Below are 12,739 nucleotides of genomic sequence, written 5' to 3'. Positions count from 1 at the left end.
TGTATAAAGCCTGCTATGAATTTTTTATACACATTCCGTAGATGTATTTTTTTCATTTCTCTTGGCTTAATACCTAGAAATGGGATTTATGTATCACAATTTATATCTTTTCCCACTCAAACTGAACTTGTTTTTAGATACTATAAAACACATCTGGTAAACAACATGTGGATGGATCTTGCTTTTTATCCAGTCTTATAGCTTCCTTCTTTCTAATGGAGAGTTTAGTTCATTTACATTGAATGGAATTATGGTTTCGTTCAGATCAGTTTAATTCTACTATCTTGGTATCTGCTTTCTATTTGTCCCATATGTTATGTGTTTTATTGTTCATTTATTTCTGCTGTCTTTTGTGATTATAATTTTTATTACTCAATTTTATCTATTTTATTGACATTTTTAGCAACACTGTGTGTATGGGTTGCAATGGTTACCCTATAGACAGCAATACACACAATTTACCACAGTCTCAATTCATATGATATTAAAGAACAAGAACTATATAACAGTATAATTTCATTTAATTCCTACTCAATTCCTTGCATATTAGCTATATGTTTTAATTCAGCATATTCTATAAACCCCATACCCATTACTACTGTTTATGTTTTAAATAGTCAAGAGTCTTTTTAAAAACTTCAGCAATCTCATGAACCTAAAATGATTAAAATCAGAGTTCAAGGGCATCAAGACAGCCAGAATCTAAGAGGCCAGGATTATAAAGAGAAGAGTTCAAAGAACTGAGCCCAGCCAATAGTCTGAGTCTCTTTTCCTCTTGAGGCACTTGCCAATTTGTAATTAGTATAGGCTGAGAAACACACAAGCAGAGCAGAAAGTAGCTGCTATGAGTTTGAGAAACTATGCAGGATTTTTGTCAGTCTCTTGGTTCTGGGGAGATTTTTAAAATGAGATTAAAGAACCACCAAAAGGCTGGGGTCCTGATAAAAACCCTGAGTATTCAATTGGACACCAAGAGGGCTACAGTCTAGGTTGAGGTTAAGCCAGAAATAAACCAGCCTTACAGACTTGAACCCAGCGGTGAATCAGCTTAGTCCGTTTGAATTAAAGTAATCCATGCCGACTCTAATTGCCTGCCAGAAGCCGACTCTAATCCCTTTTAGAGAAAGATAACACTTCAAGAATCCCTATAATTTTTACACATAGTTTTAGTAATTCAATGAAAAATTTACCAGGTATACAAAATAAAAAATAATGGAGGGAAAAAAAGGTAATAGACACGGATGCAGAGGTGATCCGGATATTGGTTTTCAGAAAAAGATTTTTGTAAATGGCTGTGAAAAACAGATGACAAGATGGAGAAACCAACCAGTAGAATTTATATCAAAAAATAAAATGGAGGTTCTAAAACTAAAAAATAATATCAGAAATCAAGAATGCAATGGATATTCGACAACCGCCTCATATTCGTCCACAGAACAGGTAAAATTAAAGCCATGTACTTAAAACAGGTGTTGCCCACGGTGTTCCTGCAGTCTCTGGGAGCTGCTGGTGGCTCTGAGGGCAGCAAAGGAAGCTCTGGGCGCTTGGCTCGCGGGGTGGCGGTGATTTAGATCCAGCCGAAGAGCGCCAGCACCCACACAGTGGCCTACCCAGCGGCGACGCTACCAGCTCCTCACTCTGCTTAGGCCACCCATGAACTTGGAGGCAGGGCCGCCCATCTTGCACATGCGCACTTCCTTCGATGCGCAGAAGGCCCAACTCCTGGGCTTCAACACCCCAGCGCTCAAGTTCAAAGGCAGCTAATTCACTCTCCCCAGCCAGACACAGATGCACCTTCCAAGGTGGCAGCACTGGGGGCCCCGTCCTGTGGAAGCTGCAGTTGGAAAGGTGGACTCGCAGGTGGGCTGAGCAGTGAGCGTCCTGCAGAACCAGGCAAGGACGGGAGCGTCGGCAAGACCAGCCAACTGGCTGAGTTGAACTTCAAAGACAATGAAGGTGATACTTGTTAGAGGAAGGATGTCTCATACATGCCTGCAGTTACTGGGGAGTACCGGATCCTGCTTGCATGGTTTACTGTGCTACCAGCAAGAGTGGTTTAATAAGTCATGCAAATGCTACTGGCAGCCATATTGTAAGTCACGTCAGAAAGCAAAATGCAAAGAGATGAGTCTGCACAAGGATGGGCCCTGAAAGAGACGGTTCTGGAGTGTTATGACTATGGCAGTGGTCAGGTCTTCTTCCTTGGCTTCATTCTTAGCAAATCCACCTGGGTTGTGGGGCTGCTATGCAGTCAGCTCTGTACCCCTTGGGAGCAGCCTCAAGGAAATCAGTCCAGAGAGTTCACAGTGACAGCCTGGGATCCAGGACCACTGCTTCCTGTCTTGGCTGGTCACAATCCCTTCTGAGCAGGAACTGCTTGGGCTGGCAGATCACCATGGAGTAGATGAGCCAACTGGAGGAGCTCTAGCAGGAAAATCCTTCTACGACCTTGGAGGTCCTGGAGAAGACAGGGGCAGAGGAGGGTCCCCAGCATATCTCTGGAGATAGGAGCATTCCTACCAGCACCAGAACATATCCAAGCTGGAGGCCAACTCCTCTAAGAAACTGAAAGAGTTTCAGACTCAGGATCACATCACTGTCAGGCAGTACCTGGGCCTTAGCAGGAAGAGAACTGCCTACTTGACTTTGCCTGAGATGACTTTGATAATCAGACTTTAGTAATAATTTGGTTAGGAAACATTCAGCTCATGCAGGGGAACAGGATTTGCCTGTGGTACAAAGAGGACCTGGTGCCCTGAGGAAAAGATCCGCCACATCATCAAGGCCCCTGATAATTATGTCAGTGAGATCACCACTGAGCCACATAGCAGTTGTGGGCGCACTCTGGAGGTAACTCATAACTTCCAGGTGAGTTTCATGTGGAAGTGAACCTCATTAGACAGGATGCAGAGTGTTTGAAAACATCTGTTGTGGAGGAGATCTCCATGGCAGATTACATCTCCTATAAGCTGCTGCTGCTGCTGCTAAATCGCTTCAGTCATGTCTGACTCTGTGCGACCCCATAGACGGCAGCCCACCAGGCTCCCCCGTCCCTGGGATTCATAAGCTGCTAGGTGTGATCAAAAAGCACCAGCGGCCCAAGGACTTCACAGCACCAGAGTTCCATGACCTCCACCACTCTCTGGCTGACTTTCTGAAGATGGTGCTGCAGAGACTGCTGAGCTAGATCCAGGGTCCACTAGGTACAGGGAAGATGTGAGCTCAGCCACCATCATCTACCATCTGGCTCAGTGGGCCTGTGCTAGTCTGTGCTCCAGCTAACAAAGCCATAGATCAGCTGACCAAGAAGAGTCACTGACCTGGCTCAAAGTCATCCAGCTCTCTGCAAGGGTCATCAACTCCCCACTGCACATCCTTGCCCTATACAACCAGATCAGGAACATAGGTAGCATGCCGGAGCTCCAGATGCTGAAGGACAAGACCCAGGAGCTGTCATCTGCAGACCAGAAGCAGTGGTACTGAGCCCTGAAGCATATGCCAAGAGGAAACTTGTTCACAAACTGGTGCTCATAAACACATGCCATCAGCTGCACATGTGGATGACTGAGACCTGCCAAGATGCAGTTTCACAGGCATCCAGGCCACTGAGCCCTGGAGTGCACAGCTCATGTGTCCTTGGAGCCAAGCATCTGATCCCTGCAGGTGACCACTGCCAGCTGGGCCTCATGGTGATGTGCAAGAAGGCAGCCAAGGCTAGGCTGTCTCTGTCACTCTCTAAGCACCTGGTGGTGCTAGGCAACCATCCCATTTGCCTCATCTGCCTCCAGATCCAGGATCAGATGAACCCTGCACTCAGCACCTTCCTGTTCAACATCTGCTGCAAAGACTCTTATCAGACCAGAGCAGGTCACATGAAGATGTTCTGTGTGACCCAGGACCAGGAGAAGATCATCAGGTAAGGCACCTCTTATCGAACAGGCCAGAAGCTGCAAACATAGGAAAGACGACAGATGCCGAGGTGAACCAGATCACCATCATCCTGTCCATCATTATGTCCTACCAACATAATGCATGCAACTCAGTGGCTCCCTGCACACCAGGCCCTACCAGGAGGTGGAGACTGCCAGTGTGGATGTATTTCAGTCGCTTGACAACATCTTTATTATCTCCTTTATGTGGGCAAATGAGCACCAAAGCATTAGGTTTGTAAACAACCCCCGTATTTAATATGGCCCTGACCAGAGCACAGTATGGACTACTGAAGGGCTCCGTCCAGGCAACCACTCTGCAGCCACCTTCTGAACTATGACCACCTACTGGGTATGGGAGAGAGATGGGTGCTGAACAGTCTGTAGGAGCACCTTATGCAGTGCAGCAGGGCCATCAACCCTGGAGCCCGCTTCATGACAACAGCCATGTATCACCCTGGAAAGCCATTTTCCCAGGATCTGTCTGTGATCAGGGGCTTCCCAGGTGGCTCAATGGTAAAGAATCTACATGCCAATGCAGAAGACATGGATTTGATCCCTGGGTCGGGAAGATCCCCTGGAGATGGAAATGGCAACCCACTCCAGTATTCTTGCCCAGGAAATCCCATGGACAGAGGGGCATGGTGTGCTACAGTCCATGGGATCACAAAAGAGTTGGACATGACTCAGCAGCTAAACAACAACATCAGTGATCAGAGCAGCCAGGGCCTGCCCTCAAACATGTACTTCCAGGCCCATAACCAGATCAGCATGATCAGTGCCTGCCCCAGCCACATGTCCTCCATGAACAGTCCCCATTGCCTCCAACCTGGGCATGCCACCCACGCTGCCACTGGGATATTTTGGACAAGCTAACAGGCCATCCACAGGTGGGGCACCCCAGAAGGCAAGACTGGTCAAGGTGGGGGTCTAGAAGAACAGCTTTGGGCCTTCCTGGGCCAACCAGAGGATACTTCTCAACAGCCAGGCCAGCCGGAATGTGCCGTCAAAGCTGTCTCACGGGGTGTCCCAAGGACAGGCTGTATCTCCGACAGCCAGTTCTCCCAGAGGAGCCAGCCCCACCTCTCCCAGCCCCAGTTGTCACTGGACAGTTGTCTTGGTGACTTGGTGCTGTCACAAGACTCCATGTCCCAGGGGCAGCAAGCATAACAACTTAGCACAGTGATGGAGCTGCCCCAGCACTACAGAGTCAGTTCAGTGCAGTTCAGTCGCTCAGTTGTGTCCCACTCTTTGCAACCCCATGAACCACAGCACACCAGGCCTCCCTATCCATCACCAACTCCCGGAGTCCACCCAAACCCAAGTCCACTGAGTCGGTGATGCCATCCAACCATCTCATCTTCTGTCGTCCCCTTCTCCTCCTGCCCTCAATCTTTCCCAGCATCAGGGTCTTTTCCAATGAATCAGCTCTGCGCATCAGGTGGCCCAAGTATTGGAGTTTCAGGTTCAACATCAGTCATTCCAATGAACACCGAGGACTGATCTCCTTTAGGATGGACTGGTTGGATCTCCTTGAAGTCCAAGGGACTCTTAAGAATCTTCTCCATCACCACAGTTCAAAAGCTTCAGTTCTGTGCTCAGCTTTATAGTTCACATCCATACATGACCACTGGAAAAACCATAGCCTTGACTAGATGGACCTTTGTTGACAAAGTGATGTCTCTGCTTTTTAATATGCTGTCTAGGTTGGTTATAACTTTCCTTCCAAGGAGTAAGCGTCTTTTAATTCCATGGCTGCAATCACCATCTGCAGTGATTTTGGAGCCCAGAAAAATAAAGTCATCCACTGTTTCCACTGTTTTCCCATCTATTTGCCATAAAGTGATGGGACCGGATGCCATGATCTTCGTTTTCTGAATGTTGAGCTAGAGTGGCCCCCTCCATTAGCATCTTATGCTGGGTTGAAAAAGTAAAAGTAAAAATAAATGGATACCTGTTGTCCACTGCTAAAACTGAAGCATGATTTTGAGCAGGAGGAGAGGGAGACAGACACACAGAGGAAAGATGATACAAAGGCATCCTGGGAAAAGACATCCATGTGACTGGAGTGATGCACCTACAAGTCAAGGAATGCCAGAGGTGACTGGCAAACATCAAAAGTTAGAAGAAGCAAGGAACGATTCTGTCCCAGAGCCATCAAAGAGAGCATGGCTCTGCCAGTGCCTTGATTTCAGAATTCTAGTCTCCAAAATTGAGACATAATAAATTTCTCTTGTCTTAAGCCAGTCAATTTTTGTTACTTTTTGAATGGACACCCTAGGAAATCAATACAAATACTAGTATGATTAACAACATAAATAAATCTCAGAAGTTTTGCTGTGTAAAAAAGTCTTATATAAATGATACTGTATGACTCACTTTATATGAAGTTCAAGAATAGGCAAAACTAACATGGTGGGAAAAATTCAGAAGAGTGTTTGTTTATTGGTGTGGAAGTTGGGATTGGCTGGGAAGAAGCATTAAGAAACTTTCTAGGGTGATGACTATGTTCTATCTTGGTAGAGGATTGGGTACATAAGTGTTCACATTTATCAAAACTCAGCTATTGAATATTCAAGATTTGTGCGTTCGATTATATATAAATTCCACCTGAAACAAAATTAAAACTGCTATAAACAATTACTGAACTCTAGCTAGTGTTATTCACATGCTGAGATATTTAGAAGGAAGTGTAGAGAGGTCTGAGTGACTTCACTTTCACTTTTCACTTCCATGCATTGGAGAAGGAAATGGCAACCCACTCCAGTGTTCTTGCCTGGAGAATCCCAGGGGCGGGGGAGCCTGGTGGGCTGCCGTCTGTGGGGTTGCATAGAGTCAGAAACGACTGAAGTAACTTAGCTAGCAACAGCAGTAGAGAAGTCTGCATTTTAATTTGAAATGCATTAAAGTTTTAAATGGATTGATGAATGTATAGACAGATGGTTAGGTAGATATGTGATAATGCAGGTATAATATAATATTAGTGGAAAATCCCAAGGACGGGGGAGCCTGGAGGGCTGCCGTCTATGGGGTCGCACAGAGTCGGACACGACTGAAGCGACTTAGCAGCAGCAACAGCAGTGGCAGAAGATTATGAACTCCTTATTGCCAAATTCAGACTTAAATTGAAGAAAGTAGGGAAAACGACTAGACCATTCAGGTATGACCTAAATCAAATCCCTTATGATTATACAGTGGAAGTGAGAAATAGATTTAAGGGACTAGATCTGATAGACAGAGTGCCTGATGAACTATGGATGGAGGTTCCTGACATTGTACAGGAGACAGGGATCAAGACCATCGCCATGGAAAACAAATTTAACAAAGCAAAATGGCTGTCTATGGAGGCCTTACAAATAGCTGTGAAAAGAGAGAAGCAAAAAGGAAAGGAGAAAAGAAAAGATATAAGCATCTGAATGCAGAGTTCCAAAGAATAGCAAGGAGAGATAAGAAAGCCTTCCTCAGTGATCAGTGCAAAGAAATAGAGGAAAACAACAGAATGGGAAAGACTAGAGATCTGTTCAAGAAAATTAGAGATACCAAGGGAACACTTCATGCAAAGATGGGTTCGATAAAGGACAGAAATGGTATGGACGTAACAGAAGCAAAAGATATTAAGAAGAGATGGCAAGAATACACAGAAGAACTGTACAAAAAAGATCTTCATGACCCAGATAATCAATGATGGTGTGATCACTGACCTAGAGCCAGACATCCTGGAATGTGAAGTCAAGTGGGCCTTAGAAAGCATCACTACAAACAAAGCTAGTGGAGGTGATGGAATTCCAGTGGAGCTATTCCAAATCCTGAAAGATGATGCTGTAAAAGTGCTGCACTCAATATGCCAGCAAATTTGGAAAACTCAGCAGTGGCCACAGGACTGGAAAAGGTCAGTTTTCATTCCAATCTCAAAGAAAGGCAATGCCAAAGAATGTTCAAACTACCAAAAAATTGCACTCATCTCACACACTAGTAAAGTAATGCTCAAAATTCTCCAAGCCACGCTTCAGCAATATGTGAACCGTGAACTTCCAGATGTTCAAGCTGGTTTTAGAAAAGGCAGAGGAACCAGAGATCAAATTGCCAACACCCAGTGGATCACGGAAAAAGCAAGAGAGTTCCAGAAAAACATCTATTTCTGCTTTATTGACTATGCCAAAGCCTTTGACTGTGTGGATCACAATAAACTGTAGAAAATTCTGAAAGAGATGGGAATCCCAGACTACCTGACCTGCCTCTTGAGAAACCTATATGCAGGTCAGGAAGCAACAGTTAGAACTGGACATGGCACAACAGCCTGGTTCCAAATAAGAAAAGGAGTACGTCAAGGCTGTATATTGTCACCCTGCTTATTTAACTTCTGTGCAGAGTACATCATGAGAAATGCTGGGCTGGAAGAAGTACAAGCTGGAATCAAGATTGCTAGGAGAAATATCAATAACCTCAGATATGCAGATGACATCACCCTTATGGCAGAAAGTGAAGAGGAACTAAAAAACCTCTTGATAAAAGTGAAAGAGGAGAGTGAAAAAGTTGGCTTAAAGCTCAACAACTAAGATCATGGCATCTGGTCCCATCACTTCATGGGAAATAGATGGGGAAACAGTGGAAACAGTGTCAGACTTTATTTTTTGGGGCTCCAAAATCACTGCAGATGGTGAATGCAGCCATGAAATTAAAAGATGCTTACTCCTTGGAAGGAAAGTTATAACCAACCTAGACAACATATTAAAAAGCAGAGACATTACTTTGCCAACAAAGATCTGTCTAGTCAAGGCTATGGCTTTTCCAGTGGTCATGTATGGATGTGAGAGTTGGACTGTGAAGAAAGCTGAGCCCTGAAGAATTGATGCTTTTGAACTGTGGTGTTGGAGAAGATTCTTGAGAATCCCTTGGACTGCAAGGAGATCCAATCAGTCCATTCTAAAGGAAATCAGTCCTGGATGTTCATTGGAAGGACTGATGCTAAAGCTGAAACTCCAATACTTTGGCCACCTCATGCGAAGAGTTGACTCATTGGAAAAGACTCTGATGCTGGGAGGGATTGGGGGCAGGAGGAGAAGGGGACAACAGAGGATAAGATGGCTGGATGGCATCACCAACTCTATGGACATGAGTTTGAATAAACTCCGGGAGTTGGTGATGGACAGGGAGGCCTGGCGTGCTGCGATTCATGGGGTCACAAAGAGTCGGACACAACTGAGCGACTGAACTGAACTGAATGGCAGAATCTAGTTGGTGAACACATGGCTGTTCTATGTAAAATTCTTTCAACTCTTCTGTAGTTAGAATAGTTTTATAAGAAAATGTTACAGAAAAAGAATGTAATAAAGGCGTTAACCAGAAAATTAGACATAGCTAGAGAGAGGTTTAGTCAGTCTCGAGTATAGAATTTAAAAAAGAATGAAAAATACAGAAAGAAGCATAAGTGATACCAGTCTCAGGGATAAAGACTTCAATAGGTATAACTGGAGTTCTAAAAGCAAATAAAAAAAAAGAATTGGGTAGATACAAATTTTAAAAAGATAGTTTTTGAGAATTTTTCAAAGCAGATGAAAGGCTTCAAGCCACATATTCAGTTAATACAGTGAACTGCAAATGTTTCTATTAAATGCACAGGAAAACAAAACTAGGTGTATCTAGTTTAACTGTTGAAAAACAAAGACAAAAACCCTTTAAATCATTCAGAGGAGCAACAAAGACAGAGAACTTACTTCTCAATGGAATCCTGTCTTTAAAGTGAGGCACATGGATAGAGCTGGCATTTATTAGGCTCATATTATATACCAGGTTCTGGGCAAAACTCTTTACAAACATTGTCCCATTACATCCTCACACTCTCCCAATGAACTAGCATTAAGAACCCCACTTTAATAAAAAAGAAATTGAGGGTGGAAAAGTCAATTATTTGCATAAGGTCAGATGGTTAACCAGTGGTAAAGATTTCAATTTAATTGTGACAGACTTCAAACTTTCATCTTAAAAATTATGCTTCCTCCTGTATTATAAGTGTTCTGCTTCTTTCCTCCACTTTTGTGCATCTGCCAAGGCTCTAGGTCTCAGCATTCCCTGATTTGGAAATCCCTCTGCCAAGCTTTGTAGTCATTATGAAAATATGCTTGGGGTTAATATTGAAAATGGAGAAAGAGAGTCTGAATTACAAGTTACAATAGTATCTAATATTGGATAACAAGGATACAGATCATGTTATAGTATGATACTGGAACACTGACTGTAGAGAGAATACATTTAATTGGCACCTTTTCTTTGAATGCAGTATATCTAGTCTCCATTTTGACACTGTAGATGACTGAAATGCTACCTTGAGTCTTATTAGCACTGTATTGTAAAGTGTATATTATTAGAGACAATTGACAAGGTGAGGAGCTGTCAGCTTTAGCTAAGAGAATATCCTATTTTAATAAATATTATTTCATAAGGAAATGTGCTGATGACAGCTTATTTCAGTGGAAATTGTTGATGCATAACCTTTTTGCTAGACAACATTATATCAGTAGTTACTATACCTAAAAAATTATGCTAGATGCTAGAAATGTGTTTGCAAGAATAATTTTTATGAAATAAGTACATAAGCAAAATTATTTTGATATATTGTATTAGCATATACATATTATAGGAGATTTTATGGGATATATTTTTATGACAAAATAATAATATCCCAATGATATTTTATATATTTTTCTTTACATCTATAAGTTGTAAGACTATGTCTTCAGAATAAATTTACATGTGTAGATGAATGCACAAATGTATGTGTATATATATATATATATATACTGGTATAGACTTCCCTGGTAGCTCAAACGGTAAAGAATCTGCCTATAATGCAGGAGACCCAGGTTCAGTCTCTGGGTTGGGAAAATCCCCTGAAGAAGGGAATGGCAATCCACTCCAGTATTCTTGTCTGGAGAATTCCATGGACAGAGGAGCCTGGTGGGCTACAGTCCGTGGGGTTGCAAAGAGTCAGACAAACTGCAACTAACACTTTCACACTTTTCATATAGTGATATGCATGCAGTTTAAAAAATTTCAAAGTCATTACTTATATATCACATAAGTTACAAGCAATCTGACATGGACGCATGGATCCTCCACTGATTATCAGAATTAGCAGAGCTAAATTTTAAGTCCTGGTTCTATGACTTTTATTTTGTAGTCTTGGCAAAGTCTTTTAATCTCTTATTTAAGATGACTTTCAGTTCAGTTCAGTTCAGTCACTCAATCCTGTCCGACTCTTTGCGACCCCATGAATCGCAGCACGCCAGGCCTCCTTGTCCATCACCAACTCCCAGAGTTTATTCAAACTCATGTCCATAGAGTTGGTGATGCCATCCAGCCATCTCATCCTCTGTCATCCCCTTTTCCTTCTTCCCCCAATCCCTCCCAGCATCAGAGTCTTTTCCAATGAGTCAACTCTTCGCATGAGGTGGCCAAAGTATTGGAGTTTCAGCTTTAGCATCATTCCTTCCAAAGAAATCCCAGGGCTGATCTCTTTCAGAATGGACTGGTTGGATCTCCTTGCAGTCCAAGGGACTCTCAAGAGTCTTCTCCAACACCACAGTTCAAAAGCATCAATTCTTCGGCGCTCAGCCTTCTTCACAGTCCAACTCTCACATCCATACATGACCACAGGAAAAACCATAGCCTTGACTAGACGGACCTTTGTTGGCAAAGTAATGTCTCTGCTTTGGAATATGCTATCTAGGTTGGTCATAACTTTCCTTCCAAGGAGTAAGCATCTTTTAATTTCATGGCTGCAGTCACCATCTGCAGTGATTTTGGAGCCCCCAAAATAAAGTCTGACACTGTTTCCACTGTTTCCCCATCTATTTCCCATGAAGTGACAGGACCAGATGCCATGATCTTCGTTTTCTGAATGTTGAGCTTTAAGCCAACTTTTTCACTCTCCACTTTCACTTTAATCAAGAGGCTCTTTAGTTCCTCTTCACTTTCTGCCATAAGGGTGGTGTCATCTGCATATCTGAGGTTATTCATATTTCTCCCGGCAATCTTGATTCCAGCTTGTGTTTCTTCCAGTCCAGCATTCCTCATTATGTACTCTGCATATAAGTTAAATAAGCAGGGTGACAATATACAGCCTTGATGTATTCCTGCTGCTGCTGCTAAGTCGCTTCAGTTGTGTCCGACTCTGTGCGACTTCATAGACGGCAGCCCACCGTCCCTGGGATTCTCCAGGCAAGAACACTGGAGTGGGTTGCCATTTCCTTCTCCAATGCATGAAAGTGAAAAGTGAAAGTGAAGTCGCTCAGTCGTGTCCGACTCTTCGCGACCGCATGGACTGCAGCCTACCAGGCTCCTCCGTCCATGGGATTTTCCAGGCAAAAGTACTCTGTTAAAATGGAGAAAATAATATTTGCCCTCCATACTTCACAGAGTTGTTAAGAAGCTTTTAAAAGAGATAATGCTTATGAAAGAAATATATTGCAAAAAGATATACTTAGGAATACAATTATATATTATTATGTTATATATAAGATATTAAATATAATGGTGTATGTAAATATAAGTATCATGTTGTGGCCTGAATTATTCTAGGAGTCCCTAACCTATGACTTCAAATAAGGTCATGTTAACAATAATAATGTAAGTTCTCTGCTCCATTCCCCACTAGCTGTGGAAGTCACCTTAAAATACGACCCAGCTTTTTCTAGGAGAGTGAGGGGGAGTGGAGTTTTAGGGGATCATCTCATGTTCCTTGCTCTCTGGCTCACTAATACTTTCATGAAGCCAGTGGAGGCGCTCTTGCAGACACTTTGAAGCCCACCCAC

The 12,739-nt window shown here is 43.2% G+C and overlaps 1 protein-coding gene and 1 pseudogene across 39 annotated transcripts in view; one reads left to right on the top strand and one right to left on the bottom strand.

The window, feature by feature from the left end:
• The window catches only part of LOC147368975 (uncharacterized), a 724,353-nt gene that overhangs the window by 326,471 nt on the left and 385,143 nt on the right, over positions 1 to 12,739 (bottom strand). The gene's annotated exons all lie outside the window — the stretch shown is intronic.
• Positions 419 to 4,316, top strand: LOC147368977 (regulator of nonsense transcripts 1 pseudogene; annotated as a pseudogene).

The sequence above is a fragment of the Bos grunniens genome, chromosome 7 (assembly GCF_055505025.1).
Source record: "Bos grunniens cultivar Pamir isolate PY7600 chromosome 7, Bosgru_T2T1.0, whole genome shotgun sequence".
Lineage (NCBI taxonomy): Eukaryota > Metazoa > Chordata > Mammalia > Artiodactyla > Bovidae > Bos > Bos grunniens.
Note: the sequence above shows the minus strand (reverse complement) of the source record. Positions and strands in the feature narration are given on the sequence as shown.